We start from the raw sequence: 22724 nt of genomic DNA, 5'->3' as shown, positions 1-22724 counted from the left end.
AAAATTTGATCTCAATATTGTTTTACACAAATTGTAATATTTTTAACTAATCGCATTAAATACAGTACATTATTTATCTTTAAATTGAGTTGTTTTTTTTTTTTTTTTGGATGCGTTTTAAAACTAACACCTGTATAGCCTGTTGGTTAAAAGTCAACTAATAACATGATCAAATGTATTTAAATATAAATTTACCAAGTAAAATCAGAATTTTATGTTTATTTTATAGCGCTACGGATTTATTGTAATTTATTATTATTCTCATTAGTACTATTCGTTAATTTTTCATGAATTTTATTTTTTTATAAAAAATATTTTTCTTTTATATTTTTTTTTTTTTTTTTTTTTTGTCTTCAGTCATTTGACTGGTTTGATGCAGCTCTCCAAGATTCCCTATCTAGTGCTAGTCGTTTCATTTCAGTATACCCTCTACATTCTACATCCCCAACAATTTGTTTTACATACTCCAAACGTGGCCTGCCTACACAATTTTTCCCTTCTACCTGTCCTTCCAATATTAAAGCGACTATTCCAGGATGCCTTAGTATGTGGCCTGTAAGTCTGTCTCTTCTTTTAACTATATTCTTCCAAATGCTTCTTTCTTCATCTATTTGCCGCAATACCTCTTCATTTGTCACTTTATCCACCCATCTGATTTTTAACATTCTCCTATAGCACCACATTTCAAAAGCTTCTAATCTTTTCTTCTCAGATACTCCGATTGTCCAAGTTTCACTTCCATATAAAGCGACACTCCAAACATACACTTTCAAAAATCTTTTCCTGACATTTAAATTCATTTTTGATGTAAACAAATTATATTTCTTACTGAAGGCTCGTTTAGCTTGTGCTATTCGGCATTTTATATCGCTCCTGCTTCGTCCATCTTTAGTAATTTTACTTCCCAAATAACAAAATTCTTCTACCTCCATAATCTTTTCTCCTCCTATTTTCACATTCAGGGGTCCATCTTTGTTATTTCTACTACATTTCATTACTTTTGTTTTGTTCTTGTTTATTTTCATGCGATAGTTCTTGCGTAGGACTTCATCTATGCCGTTCATTGTTTCTTCTAAATCCTTTTTACTCTCGGCTAGAATTACTATATCATCAGCAAATCGTAGCATCTTTATCTTTTCACCTTGTACTGTTACTCCAAATCTAAATTGTTCTTTAATATCATTAACTGCTAGTTCCATGTAAAGATTAAAAAGTAACGGAGATAGGGAACATCCTTGTCGGACTCCCTTTCTTATTAGGGCTTCTTTCTTATGTTCTTCAATTGTTATTGTTGCTGTTTGGTTCCTGTACATGTTAGCAATTGTTCTTCTATCTCTGTATTTGAACCCTAATTTTTTTAAAATGCTGAACATTTTATTCCAATCTACGTTATCGAAAGCCTTTTCTAGGTCTATAAACGCCAAGTATGTTGGTTTGTTTTTCTTTAATCTTCCTTCTACTATTAATCTGAGGCCTAAAATTGCTTCCCTTGTCCCTATACTTTTCCTGAAACCAAATTGGTCTTCTCCTAACACTTCTTCCACTCTCCTCTCAATTCTTCTGTATAAAATTCTAGTTAAGATTTTTGATGCATGACTAGTTAAACTAATTGTTCTGTATTCTTCACATTTATCTGCCCCTGCTTTCTTTGGTATCATAACTATAACACTTTTTTTGAAGTCTGACGGAAATTCCCCTTTTTCATAAATATTACACACCAGTTTGTATAATCTATCAATCGCTTCCTCACCTGCACTGCGCAGTAATTCTACAGGTATTCCGTCTATTCCAGGAGCCTTTCTGCCATTTAAATCTTTTAATGCTCTCTTAAATTCAGATCTCAGTATTGTTTCTCCCATTTCATCCTCCTCAACTTCCTCTTCTTCCTCTATAACACCATTTTCTAATTCATTTCCTCCGTATAACTCTTCAATATATTCCACCCATCTATCGACTTTACCTTTCGTATTATATATTGGTGTACCATCTTTGTTTAACACATTATTAGATTTTAATTTATGTACCCCAAAATTTTCCTTAACTTTCCTGTATGCTCCGTCAATTTTACCAATGTTCATTTCTCTTTCCACTTCTGAACACTTTTCTTTAATCCACTCTTCTTTCGCCAGTTTGCATTTCCTATTTATAGCATTTCTTAATTGCCGATAGTTCCTTTTACTTTCTTCATCATTAGCATTCTTATATTTTCTACGTTCATCCATCAGCTGCAATATATCGTCTGAAACCCAAGGTTTTCTACCAGTTCTCTTTATTCCGCCTAAGTTTGCTTCAGCTGATTTAAGAATTTCCTTTTTAACATTCTCCCATTCTTCTTCTACATTTTCTACCATATCTTTTTTACTCAGACCTCTTGCGATGTCCTCCTCAAAAATCTTCTTTACCTCCTCTTCCTCAAGCTTCTCTAAATTCCACCGATTCATCTGACAACTTTTCTTCAGGTTTTTAAACCCCAATCTACATTTCATTATCACCAAATTATGGTCGCTATCAATGTCTGCTCCAGGGTAAGTTTTGCAGTCAACGAGTTGATTTCTAAATCTTTGCTTAACCATGATATAATCTATCTGATACCTTCCAGTATCGCCTGGCTTTTTCCAAGTGTATATTCTTCTATTATGATTTTTAAATTGGGTGTTGGCAATTACTAAATTATACTTCGTGCAAAATTCTATAAGTCGGTCCCCTCTTTCATTCCTTTTGCCCAGCCCATATTCACCCACTATATTTCCTTCCTTGCCTTTTCCAATGCTTGCATTCCAATCTCCAACTATTATTAAATTTTCATCTCCCTTTACGTGTTTAATTGCTTCATCAATCTCTTCGTATACACACTCTACCTCATCATCATCATGGGCGCTTGTAGGCATATAAACGTTAACAATCGTTGTCGGTTTAGGTTTTGATTTTATCCTTATTACAATGATTCTATCGCTATGCGTTTTGAAATACTCCACTCTCCTCCCTATCTTCTTGTTCATCACGAAACCTACTCCTGCCTGCCCATTATTTGACGCTGAGTTAATTACTCTAAAATCACCTGACCAAAAGTCGCCTTCTTCTTCCCACCGAACCTCACTAATTCCTACTATATCCACATTCACCCTATCCATTTCCCTTTTTAAATTTTCTAGCCTACCCACCTTTTTTAAGCTTCTAACATTCCACGCTCCGACTCGTAGAATGTTATTTTTTAATTTTCTGGTGACCCCTTCCTTAGTAGTCCCCACCCGGAGATCCGAACGGGGGACTATTTTACCTCCGGAATATTTTACCAAGGAAGGCGCCTCCATTGTTGCTATGTGAAAATGCAGAGAGCCACATTTTCTTGGAAAAAAAGCAGCTGTAGTTTTCCATTGCTTTCAGCTGCGCAGTACTCAGAGGACTGAGTGATGTTGATACGGCCGTTTAAGTCATTGTGACTCACGCCCCTAACAACTACTGAAAGAGCTGCTGCCCTCTTTCTTTTATATACGAATTCTAATAATATTTTTTTAAAAATTTCAATTTACATAAAAAATAACTCTAATGAATATTTTTTTTATAAATTAACTTTGGATAAATATTAGTTATATTTAATTTTATATTTTGTATTCCCAAATTAATAAAATGAGTTTATTTCAAATAGAGAATTTAAAAATATTTTTAAATTATTATTTTCCTAAATTTAATAATATTATATATCTATGTTACAAAAAAGAACCCTTTCCGCACGCCGGAAGGCGGAGGTAGATTTCACCGGTGCTAAGAAGAGGATAAAAAATATTTCCACCTTAAAGTTAAGAAAAACTTCAAATTTATTCAATACGACAATGGTTGCACGCTAAAAAACTTTCATGTGTTTAGCATACGACAAGCCCCATCTTACAATTTCAGCAACATTTTGGTCATTCCTTTCCGTAAGGGTTGGTCATACCAAAAATTATTTCAGACAAAAGCTTTAGGTAATGTTTACAGGAATAACGACTACCTTAAATCGATTCGATACTGTGCCTATTACGGGAGGTAACCTGTTTTTTTGTCTTCGAAACCCCATTTTTTCCACTTCTTGGGCCAACGGTTGGTGATCAAAAAACTTTACTTAGACAGGTTTTAGGCCCTTATCCAAAGAATAATGGGAACTTTAAACGAATTCGATATTTTACTTAATAAGTTATAGCGATATTTTGTTTTTCCGGATTTTGCCCATTAACGAAGTCGACCGAGATTTTGGGTCGTTATATTTTATGTATAAATTTGAAAGTGATTTTGAAAGTGAAGGCTCAAAATTACGACAGTTTTTGTGTCCACAAGAAAGTGAAATATATATATATAAGCTTTTGAATTGACGGTGATTTTGGGGTCTGGGGGATGTGAAACACGAAGATATGTCGAAATTTTCTGGAAGTCGAATCATGGTACCCATTACAATGGGTAGCTTTCTTATGAAATCTACAAATATTCGTTGGATTAAATGTATTTCTATCATTAAAATTAGATAAAATTTATTTTGTTTTCTATAAATTTTCAATTTCTATACTTATTTTATTAAGATTTTATATTTTATTTCAGTTACTTAATTTATAAAGACTATTATTTATTGTTATATTTTACACATATAATTTCTTTATCGAATTTTTTTCAAACTAAATTTTTTCAAATCGTTAAGACGTGAAGCTGATGGGAGAATATTTATTCAGATTTATGAGATTGAAATTTAAAAAATATATTTATCGATTTTAAATGATTTTCTATACATTTAAATTTATAAAAAGATTTCGTCAAAAATAAAACAATAAAGCAATAAACCGATTCAATTAAAAAATTAATTAATTAAAAAAACGTACTTTAGATTAAAAATTTGAAAATTCCATGAAAATATTAAAATACAAAAATAAAGAAAAAATATGAATCGTTGGAGGAAAATATTTTATAGTCAAAAATAAAAATTAATAAATAACAAAAACCATGATCTTATACAATGCACATAAGGATCACAACATCCTTATTTTACTTGTGAACTTTTATAATTTTCATAAATTTTAATCATTTTATTGGTAAACATAATAAACAGATTTTATAAATATAATTTAATACTTCACAGGTTTTTAATAAATTAATTAAAAACTGACGATGGGCTAATGCGAAAATAAATTACTTTTAATTAAGAAAAAACAAACAACCAAAATAACATTTAGATGTTAAAAAAATTTTAAAGGTTTTTTAAAAATATCTTAGAAAAACTGTTTATAACTAATAATCTACAAGTTAAAAAAAATGTCTATACATAATCAAAAATCAGTTATACACTTTAATGTACTGCATACTGTATATGTGCAGTACAAAAGTATGTTGTAGAGTACGAAAAAAATTAGTATAATGTTCAGCTTACCGTCAATAAGATGAGAGTAAAAACATTCCAACCGTTCCTGTCCTAGATGACCAGAAAAATTCAACAGATATAGAGCTTGTCATTTGAAGACAACCTAACGAAGGCGCACACGTGTTCGCTCAGTTGCACCGTTCCATCCAATTATCCCATGACCTTACACATACACGTAGCTCGATTAACAGAAACCTCGATCGCTAGAGGCGTTTTTAACAAATGTTCTGACATATTCAAAACGCATAAATAAGGTTCTCAGAAAGGGGTTGAATAACTGATATAAAATACGAACGTATATATTCGTTTTCTGCATCAACAACAAATAAATGGGTTGAAACGGATAAGCATGTAAACTTCGAAATATCGAGTACAATCTTATTAATTCTAACCAACATATACATTCAATATCTAAACAATCGAATAAGTCAAATAAGTGAAAGATAGAGATAAGAAACAGATAAAACAGCAATTATGATAAGATATCTTATGTAAAGTACGTTAAGAACTTCTAACATAAAGAATTATTGTACTGCATTTCATTAAAACATAAAGTAACCTCTTTTAAGACGTAAACTTTTTATGATAAAAACACCAAATTCGTGGTATTAATCGGTTTAATCTCAAATTACAGTAAAAATGAACAGTATTGCTAAATTTCATTTATATATGTTTAATTTTACATAAGTTATTTTAAGGGTTGTCATACTTTAACAGTATACATATAAATAAGGATGATTCCAAATTGCACCGATATCTCTCTCGAGATGATTCTATAGCCAAAAATAAGGAAAAAAACTTCATATAAACGTAGGTAAGAAAACGGTTCGTTAGCGAGTTTCGGCTCGCGAAACATTTTATTCTGGTTTCTGCTTCCTCTGTGAAGCATTAAACCGTACAAAATTCATTAGAATTGAGGCTGATCACATCCCGCCTTTCAGAATTGAAAAGCTTATCCGGGCCTGCAGGCGGATGAAGCTGCACAAGAGCCCGGGTCAGGATGGAATACCGGTCGAGGTGATCCGAATCTTGTGGCGCCAGCAGAGGTCCTTCGGGTACTAAATGCCGTTCTAAGTCGATGATCCATCCCGGAGACCTGGAAAAGATCACGGCTGGTCTTACTCAGCAAAACCTAACACTGAGGAGTCTCCGTCTTCGTACAGGCCTATATGTCTGGTGAACAACATTACTAAGTTCTTGGGGCGGATGATCGACGTAAGGCTCTGGGAAGAGATTAACCGTGACGGAGGTCTCACGATCAGCAGTTTAGCTTTCGGCCTGGAAGGTCTATAGTTGATGCTGTCAACGCAGTAATGGAGATAGTTGACAAGGCGGTGGCCGGTACCTGGAACACCAGGCTTATACCAATCGTAATATTTTTCACTGTGCAGAACGCATTCAACTCCCTCAGCTGGGAGTCTATCTGCCGGGCGCATACGGGGTTGGGCGTTAGTGGTTTTCTGAGGAGGATATTACAGGATTACCTCGACGATCGGCTTGTATATAGACTGGCAGATAACGAGCTGTGGTTCCGGTCTGCGCGTGGGGTGCCCCAGGGCTTTGTCTTGGAATCCCTCCTGTGGAACGTGGTCTATGATGAGGTACTTCGGCAGCGTTACCCGGGAGGGGTAACTCCTTTTGCCTACGCTGATGATGTGGCCCTTGTGGTGGTGGGTAATACTGAGAAGGGGGATACAACTGCGAACGCTGCTATAGCTAAGATCGGAAAAGGGATGACGGAAAATAGGAAGTCCCGAGGAAAATCTATATTCGTCAAGCTGGCGGGGAGACGGGTGCTGGAACCCATCGCGATCAACATCGAGGGAGAGGTAATCCAGTCGCGGGAAACCTGGGGATATGGCTAGACTACAAGCGATCGTTCACCCATCATGTGAAACAAGTTAGCAAGAAGGCGGGACGAATAGTGCAGCGTCTGGCTAGGTTGCTCTCGAACATCGGCTGATCACGAGCACCGAAAAGAAGGCTGTATGCACACGTGGTTAATGCAACACTTCTCTAAGGATTCCGGCGTGGAAGAGGTCAATAGTCGTGGGGCGCAGTATAAGGATGCTAGAGGGGGTACAGCGTCGCAGGGTCCTCAAGGTGGCAACATCATATGCCTCGGTGTCGACAGAGGCGGTGCTGGTGATCACGGGGCAGCCACCTCTTCAGCAGCTGACAGACATTCGAGTGTAGGGCCACTGGGGAGTGCCCAGGGGAAACATACATGCGGCCCTGTTCCAAGATTGGCAAGCTAGGTGGGATGCGTCCACCAAGGGTAGGTGGACGCACCGCCTTATCGCGGATATAAAGCCGTAGGCCGGTCGGAGGTTTAGTGAGCTGAACTAGTGGCTCACGCAATTCCTGACCAGCCATGGGGTCTTCCGCACCTACCTGTGTGGTGGGAGGAGGGCGGATAACCCCTACTGCCCTTACTGTGGCGACCCGGATACCCCAGAATACGTGGTGTTCTTTTGCCCCCAGTGGGATGAAAACCGCCTAGCTTGCTCGGCGATTGCTGGACCGCACATCCGGCAATAAACCCGGAAGTGCTCCACATCATCGCCACCATGTTGCGGAGCTCCAAGAGTTTTGATACCATCGCAGGGTTCGTGGTGAGGGTTCATTAGAAGAAGGATCGGGGGCTCGGGAATGAAGGACAGCCCTCTGCGAAGCTGCCGTTCACACGTGCTTGCACGAGTAGGCGGTAGCGACGAACAACGGGGACTCTCGCATTCCCGAGCGAAGAAGACCGAGTCCCGGCTTCCGCAGTGAGAACACAACGGCATAACTGGGCCTGGTGGATCCTACTCTGGGAGTTTGAAGCGGGCGCAAAGTAAGATCCGACCGGCTGGCCGAGATGTGGAGGACCGTTAGAGTAAAGGACACTCCCCTGAGCTGTCTAATACTTAACTGCAGGATCCGGCTCGGGGAGAAGGTAAAAAAAAAAAAATTCATAAGGAACAGATGCAGGGGTAAATTTGGTGCTTCCTAATGGTTTTGATCTAAATGGAAACTAATGGAATGATCTAAGAAATTGAATAAGTGGTTCCAGACCTCTATCTCACTTAGAGTTTAAGAAACGCGGGATAAAACACGACAAGGTTTTGTGGGAAAATACACTTGTTTTTGGTTTGGAATAAAATAACTTTGTTAATTTACCGATAAACAAAAGTTTTCTAGTTAACTTTGTAGGGAATTTAATTTGAGAAAATTGATGAAAATAACGTCTATTAAAATTTTGAGAAATTCAACTTTAACAAAAAACAGAACACACAAAACGGATCGGAAAAGTGATAGGATTTTAAACAGAAATTTTACATACAAATGCTAAAAATTGTAAAAATAAATTTGCATTTTCCTTCTAAAACATATTAAAAAGTTTAATTTTCATAGGTTGGGAGTAATAGCTATTCAACAATTAAGTTTAGTATCTAGCATCTAAATATTCATTTGAGTGGTGTTTATGCTGTTATTGTTCGGTCAGTCATTCACAACTTGTGATACCACAAATTTGTTTTCATTTTGGAGTTGACGGGACATGTTAATTTACGGTAAAGTAAATAAAAATGAATTATCTGCTGTCCGTGAATACCTGGAAAACTATCCAGTTCGAAGAGTACCGGATCGTAAAACATTTGAGGCTTTGGAGAGGCGAGTTTAAGAAACAGGCACGCTTAAACCACAACGATTGGATGCCGATCGTGAGCGTTTTGTGGGAAATGCCAACGCTGAAGAAGCAATATTGAATGCAGTACAAGTATCTCCCACCTCACGGCTGTCACGTCGCTTTCAATGTTTCACTATAAAGTGGTTGGCGAACGTTACAGGAGCAACTATCATATCCATTCCATACAACACAATAAACACATCTAACAATGAGCTACGCTAACAACCGCCCACTTATTGTATACAACGCAATAAGTGTATAAGAGTTATTACCACCGGATTTTGATAAACGGATGAAATTCTATCGATGGTTAATTAGTAAACGTAAACATCATCCCAATTTCCTAAGTAATATTCCATAACTGATATAACCTGTTTTACAAGGAATGACACTGTAAATTATCATAAACTTGGACAGAAAAAATTCCCCATGAGACCTTTTCTTTCTCTGTTTAGCCTCCAGAACCTCCATAACGTATTACTTCAAAGAATGAATGAGGATGGTATGTATTAATGTAAATGAAGTGTAGTCTTGTACTGCTTTAAAGAAATGTTTGCAGCTTTATCAAGTAACCATTTTGATATTTAATAATTTATAGAAAAAAAAAATGTGGTTTTTATTTTTTTAATCTATTTTTTATTTATTTCTTTCTGTTATTGATAAGTTTTCTATTTGTTTTGATTTACATTATGTTGTTCAAACATTGATGAAAATTGTTCTGTTAAAATCGTATCGCTTTTTAGATTCAGTTTTTGTTAAATTTGTGTTTAATTTTATTAGACGTTATTTACATGTCTTTTCAAAATTAAATTCTCTACAAAGTTAAATAGAAATTTTTCTTTGTTTATTGATAAATTAACAAAGCTATTTTACACCAAACTTTACAAAAGTGTATTTTCTGACAAAATATTTTCGTATTTTATCCAGTTTTTCTTAAAACCTAAGCGGGAAAGAAGTCTAGGGCTACTTCTATTCAATTTCTTAGATAAAAAACCATAAGGAAGCACCAAATTTATCCCTCTCTTTGTACCCAAAAATTTCACTGCGGTTTAATTTCACAGAGAGAGCAGAACCCAGCGCTAAATGTTTCGCGAGCAGAAACTCGCTAACGAACCGTTTTCTGACCTATGTTTATATGAAATTTGTTCTTATTTTGGCTATGAAATCATCTCCCGAGAGACTGCTGTGAGGTTTGGAATCACGTGTACACAGAATTTTATGCATAAATAACTTTTCAACGTACCTTTTATGTAGTTAACGTATCTATATATATATAGATAAGGAAACAATTTTCAAATATCATTTACATTTTTAATACTTATAAAGACTTATAAATGAAGAATCATTAAGACATAGTACGTGATCATTTGTTTTTACAAAAGAAAATGTATATCGCATAAGTTAGGTTAAGCTACATTGCATTAAAATAATTTTTCTACAATTTTTGTTTCGAAATTTTTTAACATTCTCGATACAAAAAACAAATCGCGAAAAATAATAGAAAGAAACGCTCACGATAGGGTAAAAAGTGACTGGGTTAGTCTAGTGGTAAACGCATCTTCCCACATCAACTGATCTGGAGTTGAGAGTTCCAGCGTTCAAGTCCTACTTAAGGCAGTTACTGTATACGGATTTGAATACTAGTTCGTGGATGCCGGTGTTCGTTGGTGGTTGGGTATCAATTAACCACACATCCTCTGAAGTAACAAATTAACGGTAATTTTCGGAGGCTAAAGCAGGAAAAAAGTGAAGATTAAACCACTTTTATTACTCTGTTATTTTTCATCGTAAAAAAATTAAAGAAAAACGAAATTGCAGGGGATTTTGTAAGCTTTAAAGAAGGTAAACCTTTTTTATTGCTAAGATCAATAGCTCTTTATATAATCGAAAAACGTTAATACCCTTCTCATTCTCAGTTTTCCATAAATCCTCGTACTTTTTACTAAAAGAATGTTAATAAGCGAGTAGAAGTAAAAATGCCAAACAAAAAAAAGTTAATGCTCTTAATTAACTCCTTATTGTATGCTGTTCCATTTAGTAATACAGTCATTATCGCGAATAATCAATCATAAAGTCGTAATAATTTCCCCAAAGTGAAGTTTTTCAATCTAGGCTAGTAATACAGTAATTTTGTATTTAACTAATAACATATAACATGTTTCCTCTATTCCGTATAAAAAAAGAGATAACCGGTTCTATTTATTCCATAAGGAAAGTAAAATGGGATAAATGACAGAAACGCAACAAACATCTGGAAAACCACGTAATAGCAGTTCATTGGCCTTCATTGAACGATAACAATAATAGTAATAAAATATTGGAGAACAAATATCGTCAACTACAGTTAAAAAATGTTAAGCTCAGAGGAAATATACTGAAGAGCAGATACATATATACATAAAACACTGAAGGCAAGACAATTCTCATTAATCCGTGGTAATGTCGAGTAGTGCGGTTTGCTTACTGTGCTGACAAGTTTTGTAACGGTGTCTGTCCTAGACGAGTGTTATAAGTCCGCTCACTGTGGACAGGTCAGCAGACTCAAAACAAGTTATACGTAACAATTCCACAGTATGCACTAATTTAACGACAAATCTTCTCGGCCAAATGTTTTCTTTTTGATCTATACATAAATTTATATTTTGAATTATTATCCATGTTTATTTATTTATTTAAACCGACCTTTCGTACGCTTCCTAAAAGACGATGAAGAAATAAAGTGACTGACTTCCAAGGTCAAAATTCATATATGAATTAAAATGATTTTCAATTACGTAGCGGTACTGAAAGAGTTACGCAAAATTAAAAAGTATTAAATATTCGGCGTTAAATTAAAATAAATCTAATAATGAAAATGTTATAGAAAATTAGATAAATTAAAGCTGTAGTAATTAATTAGTTCACGGGGTAAATTGTAACATATTAAATAAATTAAATTTTTTAACTAATCCATGTGTTTGTATTAACGGATATGCAACCTCTGCTAAAAATAATATATATATAAAAAAAAAACAAAACAAAACAATATCTACTACTACCACCACACCAGACAATTTATATTAATTTAAAGCATTACTTCAACTTCCGAGAAAGACATTATATCCTTAAGTTGCCATTTTAAATAAATTACCGGATCGTCTAACAAATCTCATCATATTATTAATAAAAAAAAATTATTTTCTTTCACATAAACAATATTATTCTATATGAGGTTTTATATACCACTTAATTAAAAAAAAGAGAACAAAAAAAGAATTTTCTGCACTTCTGTTCAACATGTACAAAAAATACGTGCCCAAATATTATCAGCAACTAAACTTTTATTTATTTAGTATCTTCAAGTAATTAATGTACTATTATTTCACGCATTTATATTTTTAATTGTTAATTTGGACTTACACCGTACATATTTTTTTTATTTTATAATTAATTTATATTCTGTGTTTATGATCTGATCACGGTTTCCCTTAATCCATCCAGGCAAATGTAGGGGCAACTTTTTTATTTTATTTGTGGAGTAGTAAATCTACTCAATCCTGATGTGATCTGTAAATGTATTATGTATATCGTTCAAAATATTTATTTTATATGCTAGGTTTATTTCACTGTTTCAACATTTAAATTTTGTTAAGTAGAAAAGTTACGGAAAAAAAGATAAAAAATTCATCTGTTGCTAAAACGATTAATTTTTAAATTAAAAAATTTAATGATAATGATTTGAAATTCAAGTTACAGCCACATAAAGTTTAATCTCAGTTATAATCAACTACTTTGTATGTAAATATTTAAATTATGACTATTTTTTAAATATCAAATTAAATTTTTCATAAAATTCGTTTTAAAAAACTCAGTTAAAAAACTTGAATTAATTTTTTATTAATAGTTAATAAAAATAGTTTTATTAATTAATTTTTCAAATTAACGAGTAAATTTTTACACCTACTAAATGATAAAATTTCAAAATAAGTAACAATTAATTACTTTTACCACCGCTAGTAATAAAAATAATTATTATTCAAACATCAAATTGTTATCATTAGCATTCTTATAATTAATATTATTTCAATTCTGATAATTATTTTTTAAAAAGTTCTTGTAATACAGCTCCTATTTATCCAGTAATAATTATTTTTTAAGGATTTATACAAATAATAAATCAAAACAAAATAATTATCTAGTACTTTTTACAGAAAAAAATAATGCGAAAAAATAACCAGATGAAAAGACATTTTTCTTCCGGTATTTTGTATACTTTTCATCTGGAAGCTCCCAGATTTGAATGTCGGTCAGGTGTGACGTTTTAAGTAAACTAAAAAATGTTCAATCCATGACCATGCGCTTAGCTGGTTGAGTTAATAACATTGATAAATATAATTTTTGTTTCCTAACGTGCAATAAATGATTTTAAACTGTTTTTTGATGCTGAGCACATATGAATTCAGAATCTTTCTATCACCTACCATTTTTGAAAAAAATTTAATTTTAATTAAAGGATTTTTTTTCATTTTTCAAGTACAGTTACCATTTACAGCTCCTATACTGTATTTTGTTAGCTCATCTTTTATTAACTTTGTTAACATAATTTGTAAGCTATAAATAAACAACACTAGACAAAGAAATAAATCATATCATATTTACATATTATGGCATCATATCTAATACTGAAGAGTGAGCCTTCATGGACAAGATTAATCATGTCTGTGCTGGTCAAAACATATAGCTGAAAACACAGCCGTGTTGTTTATATTAAGCAATGGATTTAGAAATGAATTAATTTTGTTCACTTTTATTGCTGTCTTAAGTTTGTTAACAATGCAGTGTCATAATGGCTCGAAATTGTATAAATAATGTGGATGTCTTTCGTTAATTATGTGGTTAGTTTATCATAAAATCAAATAGAAAAAAACATTATACCTTTAATTAAAAAAGCATATCATTTGTATTTTCAGTGTAAAATTGGTGATCAGGATAAGATGCGGGTTCCTCATATAGAATTCACTAATTATTCTGTATGTTTAAGAGGATGACTGAAAGATACACGGAAGGCTTTGCCATTTGGTGTACCTATGGTTTGGCATGAACCAAAGGATCCTGTAACCGACTGTTATTTTTGTTTAACAAGTGTGTCTGGAATTTCGAAAAAATCTAAACATACTGTAAAATATCCATTGCAATCTGCAATCAGGCTTGTACCTCACAGTGAAATTATTCCAATTCCTGAGCCACCTGTGAATGTATGTTTCAAAAGCAGCGATGAACAATCAGGCAGTACTGAAGAAGACTTTGATTTTGATTTTGAATTATCTTCCAATAAGCCATATTTTATGTCACATGATGAATTAAATGACTTGGTTAGGGATTAAAATTTAACAAAAAATCAAGCTGAATTGTTAGGACCAAGAATGCAAGGTTGGAATTTACTTCATAAAAATACAAAAATTTCGGGTTTTCGAAGCCTACAAAAAGAACTTCCTCAGTACTTTATTGATGAACATAATTTAGTTTATTGCACAAATATTGATGAGCTTATGTTACACTTAGGACAAGTTCATAAACCTGAAGACTGGCGCCTTTTCATACATTCGTCCAAGTATAGTTTAAAAGTGGTTCTACTACACAATGGTAACAAATATCCTTCAATAGCAATCCCTTATGGTATTAATTTGAAAGAGACATACGATGTGATGAAAGACGTTCTTGAAAAATTAAATTATAAAAAACATTGCTGAACCATACTGGTGATTTAAAAGTTATAGCTACTTTGTTAGGCATGCAGTTAGGCTATACTAAGTACATGTGTTTTCTTTGCGAATAGGACAGCTGAGCTAGGGATAAACATTATGATTACCAAAGAGTGGAAGAAACGAGACAACTCCAAATGGGAAAAATATTATTCATGAGCCGTTAGTTGAACCCAAAAAAATATTTTTACCCCCTCTCCATATCATGCTAGGATTAATGAAAAAATTTGTTAAAGCGATGAAAAAGGATAGTCCCGGATTTTTGTACATCAGGCAGCAGACATTTCCGAATGTAAGTGAAGGAAAAATGAAAGAAGGAATATTTGTAGGTCCTCAAATAAGAGAACTGGTCAAAGATGATATATTTAACTCAATGTTAAATAATGCAGAAATTGCAGCTTGGGCTTCATTTAAAGACGTTTGCAAAACTTTTCTCTGCAAACAGAAATCTGACAATTACCATGATATTACAACTTCCTACTTCATGCAGAGCTATGGAACGAAAATACATTTCCTCCACTCACATCTGGAGTTTTTCCTGAAAAACCTCGGAGACGTAAGTGACGAACACAGTGAACGTTTCTACCGAGACATTTCGGTGATGGAAAGCAGTTATAAAGGGAAATGGAATACTAATATGCTAGCCGATTACTGTTGGACATTAATTCGGGATGTGCCTGAGGCCATTTGTAAAAGAAAAGTATCAGCAAAATCATTCTAACACAGGTATGACCATGCAAAATTATAAATTTTTTTGAAGCGTAATTTATTTAAAACTACGGGTGATAGTAAAATTGTACTTACAGATCTGTAATGTACGCAAAAGCAATTCAATAAATGGTATCACACTTAGAAAAACATTAGAAGTGTTTTTTTGTCTATTAATCAATTGCTAGCAACCAAACTACTTAGTGTCAAAAGGATGGTTATCAAAAAAAAAGCAAAAAAAGTAATTTACTGTCAAATAAATGATTAATGAAATGAATAAAGCCTGAAAGTTATACTGCAGTTGGTACATGTTATGATGATTAAATATAATAGCAACCAAAAATTAAAAGTCTTTCTTATGGATGTAAAGCACCTAAGATAAAGCTACAAATAACTAGAGTTAATTTCACGCAGAGTGGTATAACTTTTAGGGTTGCATAAAATCTGAATCTCAGTCGGCATAATATGTTGATGTGCAACAGTATATTCAGCTCGGTAAAGAAGACAATAGGGATCACTTTACTAAGTAAATCTGACATGGAATGCTTGATATTTCTGTTAACATTTGAACCATTTTTGGTAGTGACTGGTGTTTTGGTTAGATGCAAATTCATTAGATTATTAAAAATAACTTTTATCATGGTCATCGAGATTTATAACCAAACTGATACATTTGTAACAGAATGGTGAAATCTACTCTTCTTGTAGAAAAAGATTAATTAAACACACATACTGGATCTGTTTATAAATTCTCTGGAGTTCTGTCATTAAGGGCAGACCAAAGAAATTCCCCAAATTTACTGTTCTTCTTATTGCTAAATTACAAAAACACTACTGGCTTCTGGACAATTTATATTACAATATCCAGTTGCAAACAAAATTATTTTAATACTAAATTTAGCCACTCAAACACAAACCAAAATGAAATTTCGGGTCTAAATTGCAAAGGAAAAGGTGAATCATAAACCTAGGAGTATACAAGATAAACTCTAGATTAAATTTAATAAAAACTGTCGAAAAACAGAAACCCAGAATCCAGCTCTATAAAAAATATAAAAGTTCTGTAAATCAAAAAAAAAAAAAAAAAAATTCATTGAATATATATGTATATATGTATTATTTGAACTTCAAAGAAAAATAATTTAGAAGCATTCGAGATGAGGTGCTACAGGCAAATGTTAAAAATCAAATGGGCAGACAAAATCATTAATGAAGAGGTTCACAAACCAATGTACAAGAATGAACCCTTTTTAAGTTTATAACAAAAAGAAGACATACTAAAAAAAATACATACTGAGACATATGGGGTTCTGAAAATGATTGAAGGGAAAAATCACACAGGGAAGAGTAGGCTGAAGTACATAGGTCATGAATGATATGAATCGCCCAAGCTACGAACAACTAAACAGAATGGCTGAAAGGAGAAGACCATGGAAACTCACTGCAAATCTACCTTCAGTTAGATAACAGCAGATATAAACATATAAAACTTTTTATTATAAATTTACAAATCATTGCTTTTTATTTAGCAAAACAAATAAATCAGTTGACTACCCCAAACAAAACTTGCTTAACCATTCATTTTGCAAAAATTTATTATAAGTCAATTAAAAAATGTATAAACTGAATTCCTATTTTTTTATTTAATGGTTTCCTGATTTAAAATTTTAAGATAATAACCGAGGTAACAAAAATAATTATCCGAATATCTACACCATTTGAAATTTCAGATTCATTAGCACGAGCATTTGTTCAGTGATGTGGGATTCAAATGATAAAATAGGCTTCAAATGAACACTGTGTTCAATGTTCTAACCAAAAATTTACAAATATACATTGTTTGATGTCGAAGTAGACTGCTAACGGATTGAGGCATCAGGTAAAAGTAATGAAGATAAACATCTAAATCAGTTACTGGTCAGTTCCCTGTAAAACTGCCACATGTCAGGTCCCTGTAAAACTATTTTTAAGTAAAAAGAAATATAGGATTTACAGAAAAACAGTAAAAAGCAGTAACTTAAGTCTTTTTGTCTTACAAATTATTTTATCTTTAATCTACAAATTATTTCAATATTACTTATAAATTACTGCTCCGTATTTCAAATATATAATGCAAACAGTAAGGGACGCACGCTTCTATCTTACATTATAGTAATATGAGCCTCCTACTCTACTGCTACAACTACTAAACAAAGTGTATTTTACTTTTATAAAAAATAAAAGCCTCATCATCATATGTACACATTCTGAAAATTTCCCCATAAATCAACAAATAAAGTTAGTGCAAATTAAAAAAAAAAAATTACAAAATAATTCTACAAATATCTGGCGTAATAATAAAACATAATACTTCATTCGACTGATAAACTTTTCTAAAATTGAAAATTAAAAACCAACAAAATATAATTATTACATTATATTATTCACAGTATAATTACTAATTACATTATAACTAAGAAAAAATATGAATGACTAATTCAATAATCAGTAATACAAATAAAATATCCTGCAATTTAAAAAAGAAACACTATTCGCACAGTTATTTTACAGACTGAAGTAAATAAAAGTTAATAATAGATATTAAAAGTAAAATCCCCGAATTTGAATGTTTTTTAATATTATATCAGTTACTGCAACCAGAGTTATACTTCTTAATGTGATCTATTATTCACTGATCAGAATAAAAGATTTATTTATTGATATAAAACTTGCTAATCATATAATGTAGAATTTCAACATCCGATAGCCATGTTGTGTAGATGACTACATCATCAAAAAGGGATGTGCAAACCCCAATACAAAACATTCTTCTAAATGCAAAAATAATACTAACATCTGCTATCTGAAACAGATTTAATTGCATTTGAACATCAAATGCTGAATGTCAATGTTATTGCACTTGTCTGTACGTACATTTTTGGAGAGAAAGAAGCATCTGATAAGTACTTCCGCTCCAGACTGAGGTCTTCATACAGCTATTAGATACTAAACATGATCCTTGTTAAGTTCCATAAGCAAAGCCAAATTCAACAAATCTAGACCCCAAAGGCTCTACAGGTTCCTAAATTTGTAATATGTATTCAACAGTCAACTAATGAACCGATGAACTTTGTACAAGAAAATTAAATATCACTATGATTTTAATGAGAATATAAAATTTATTAAACAGAAATATTTTATGATTTTTTTCCAGTTATTAAAGAAGTCTGGCTTGTTAAAAACTAAAATTTAACTGATTTAAAATTAATTTTTAGTTATATTACAACATGGAAATATATACTATAACATTATACCAGATAAAACAAAATGTTCTATAAAACCGATTAATAATATTGTCAAATACAAATAAAATAAAACACATTTTAATTGTTAAATAGAATGAAATATAATAATACTAAAAAGTGTCATTTACAGTATAAATGACACTATTTCAGATTAGATGGTACCTGTTCTTCAACCCTACCAATTCTACCTGTAACTATTGAAGAAGGGAGTGTATAACTTACTACAGTTACTCAGAAAACATTTTTAAAATCTGACAGTGTAGTTTATAATTTTTAATTATTTTAAATAAATCAGTATTTAACTTTATTTAACAATAAATAGAAATCAACTGAAAAAATAGTTTTTGTGTAATTGTGTAAACTTGGCTTCAAAAAAGCATTTTTCTAACATATAGAAAGACGATAAATTAATACATATATACTGCTCATAATTTTATAATCATTATAATTTGTATAAATCAAATTAATTACAGTCCATATCAAACTATATACTCAGTGGAATAAGTTCTGGCTGCTGAGTCCTCCCACGGCCTTACATGGCATCCGGAAAAACATGTTTGAGAAACCTTTTATCCCAAACAACAGAAGAGACCACGTCATCCTAACTCTGAGGATTGGACATACACAAAACTAACCCATGCCCATCTATTTGGCGCTCCTCAGCAGAACTGTGAGCCGTGCAATGTAAAATGGTTCATAAACCACTTACATGTAGGTTGTCCAATGTTCAGGTCTATTCGACACCAATTAGATCTGGGTTCAGATGTGAAGTGTTTACTCAACCAGAAGAAATACATCAAAAGACTGTTGCAGTTTCTCTCTGATAGTGGAATGAAGAACATAAGTTAGCGGTTTTGCTTACACGAGATCCCTTATGGAATACTGTATTCACAGTGAAAATAGACTAGTAGTGATATTCAAAATACCCATTTACTATACTTTTTGAGTGTGTATTTATTATTTAATTATTTATGATCATGTAGTTATATTTAAGAAGGCTAATGACTATAATTGTTGATAAGACTATAAATAAATGATGGAAAAAAAATTAATCTTTAATGATAAAAATGAATAAAATAGAAAATGTCAAGTCTCCTGTTGTAGAAAAAGCACTAATTCAGTATAATTCCCTAATTCAGAAAATAACCCTATAAACGATCAAAGACTGATCTTCCATTACGGAAAAAACAACCAACTGATTTTGTAATACAAAAATATTTGCACGCTGAGTACAAACACTTCAGGTACTTTATTGTAGTGATACTATAATATTCCTGTATATTTTTTATTATTAAATCACCATAATCATATAGATATGAATACAAAATTAGAAGCAAGTGAAAAATTCCAGGACAGACAAAGATTTGGAAGTTCTAGAAAAAAATAAATGTTGTCTTTCTGTCATGGAAAATGGCAATTATTCATTTATCATTACTATTTAATATTTATGTAATGATATATATATATATATATATATATATATACTAACAAATTTTCAAAAATTTTCAATGAATAAACTTAATGAAAAACACAAACATTTTGTATTTTAATTAAAAGATTGGTAAAAATTTGGGTGTCGACTAAAAATAAACTAAAGTTTAATTTACCCCAATTCAGAGACCACCACATTTCAAAATGAATCTATTCTAAAATTTCAATTTTGATAAATACATCATTTTTTATATTGTAATGGTATAGAAAAATATTAAAATATTATTTATTATTAAAGATAAAGAAAATTAACATAACTATACAATTTCCGCTGGAATAAAATTATTTTATTCTATGAAAGAATTTTAATTAACTACAGATTTATAGCATTAAATCTTATAAAGATAATAAAATTGTATATGACATAACTCCAGTAACATCTTCTTATATACAATAAAATACTGAAACCAGTTTTTGAAATACAAAATGAAGTTTTTACATCGATCCCGTTAAATTACCAAAAAAAAGAAAACTTAATTTACATCATAATAAAGATAAAGATCAATAAAATAATATATAAACCTTTAAAACAACACATACATGTAATTTTTACTACAAAATATTATTAAAAAGTAATATTATTATGTAATATTTATTGTATACTTTTTATAAATAAGACAATATAACATTGGAATTTTAATTTTCTAAATAATAATATTTCTTTTAATTTTATATTAATCATTTGTTTTTTATCTGCTAATTAACTCTTAAAACATTTTGTTTTCCTTTATATCACCTTTAGGGATTATAATTTAATAAAATACACATTTAAAAAATGTATAAAAAAATATATATTAAGTAATTATTTTCTAAATATCTTGATGGTTCTACTTCACATAAGCAATTCAGAGAATAGCATATTAGTAATTAGAGAATGTGAGTAAGGATAAAAATCCAGAGGTCAACGCAATATTTAATAAACTGGTTCTTGTAAATTTCTGAACTAAACACTTGGTGCTAAATCTTTTGTAAGTAGCAATAGCTTACTGTTGACATTCAATTCTTAATAACAGCAGTCAATGCTATTTGAAATAAAAAACTGAATTAAATGCATTATTAAATAATCATATAAAAAGTTAATGGTAACTTTTCCAAAATTCCTGATTTAAAGATTTAAAAATAAAAAATAAATTATGTTGTAACTAATTATTCTTCTCTACATATGAAAATAACTAAATTTTTATTTATTAATAATTAAGCATTAAAATAATAGGAATAGATCTTAATTTTGATAAAGTTAAATAAAGTTATCCAATTTGATAAAGTTAAAAAATTAAATTAAGTTTATACAAGAATGTTCAACTAGAAAGCACTTCAATAGTAGTATTTGACACCAATTTTATATGAAAACTATGAAAAATAGCATCAATTAAATTTTCCACCATTCTGTACTTTATTTTAAGTACAGACTGGAAATAAATTTCAACATTTAAAGTTTTTTTAAATATTTGATTTATTGAGAAGAAATCTTATAGCAAAATTATATGATAATACCTTCTTTTTCAACTACCTATTAAGTAGGTAGTGTGAATCACTCACTCTTTATATTAAAACTTCTTCACAACTTATTTAAAACTCAGCATCATGAATTGAAAAGTATTGGCTTACAGATGCAATAAAATGCAATCGAAAAATAGAAAATTCATTTTGAACGTAAGTGCAGAATTTTATGAAATATCTTTAAAATTAATAAATTTTATTAAACTAGTTAACAAGTTTTCATGTCAATTATTTATATTTAAATAGCTTTTAATATATTTAAAAATAAAGTTATTCTTATTTAATTAATTAAAACTAAATCTCTGAAAGTAGTTGAAAAAAGTAGAAGAAACACAGTGTCAATTATAAAATAAGAAACCGCTAAAAAAAAGATCATTAAATTAATAACTAACAAGAAAAATCTTAAAGAATGATGATAATTACAAAGAGCATTCAAAATAATATTTGTTGTATATTTTTACCTTAATAACGAATGAATAAACTAGTACTGTCGAGCAGCTCTTGTGATTAATTATAGCATGAAATAGTATTAAAAATTAACAGTAGAATCGATGAAGTGTATACAATAATGTAATCTGATAACAGTAGGCAATTTTTTCAATATTTAGAGTATAATTAAATAAAATGTTAATAAATTCATAAATCTGTAAAATACTAAATTAAAATAATGTTTAATTTTAAACAATTAGAAGTAAAAAGCTGCTTTAAAATTTTATTGATATTACATAAAATTATACAGTAATAAAACAAATAAATATACTCGTACTTAGGCTTTTAATTAACAACAAAAAAATCAATGCCAAACACATTAAAAAAATAATATAAATTAATTTTTAAATTAATTATAATACAAAATTACATACCTAGATATTGAATAAAATTCAATGAAAATTATAGCAGTAATATTTTTTACATCCATAAAATAAATTGAATAAATCAATAAAATATAG

The 22724-nt window shown here is 31.1% G+C and overlaps 1 protein-coding gene across 2 annotated transcripts in view; it reads right to left on the bottom strand.

Annotated features, from left to right (window-relative positions):
- LOC142333367 (NAD kinase-like) overlaps window positions 1-22724 on the bottom strand; it is a 489955-nt gene that overhangs the window by 457022 nt on the left and 10209 nt on the right. The window lies entirely within an intron of this gene.

The sequence above is a fragment of the Lycorma delicatula genome, chromosome 1 (assembly GCF_047948215.1).
Source record: "Lycorma delicatula isolate Av1 chromosome 1, ASM4794821v1, whole genome shotgun sequence".
NCBI classification, from domain to species: domain Eukaryota; kingdom Metazoa; phylum Arthropoda; class Insecta; order Hemiptera; family Fulgoridae; genus Lycorma; species Lycorma delicatula.
This window is presented reverse-complemented; position numbering and strand designations above follow the sequence as displayed.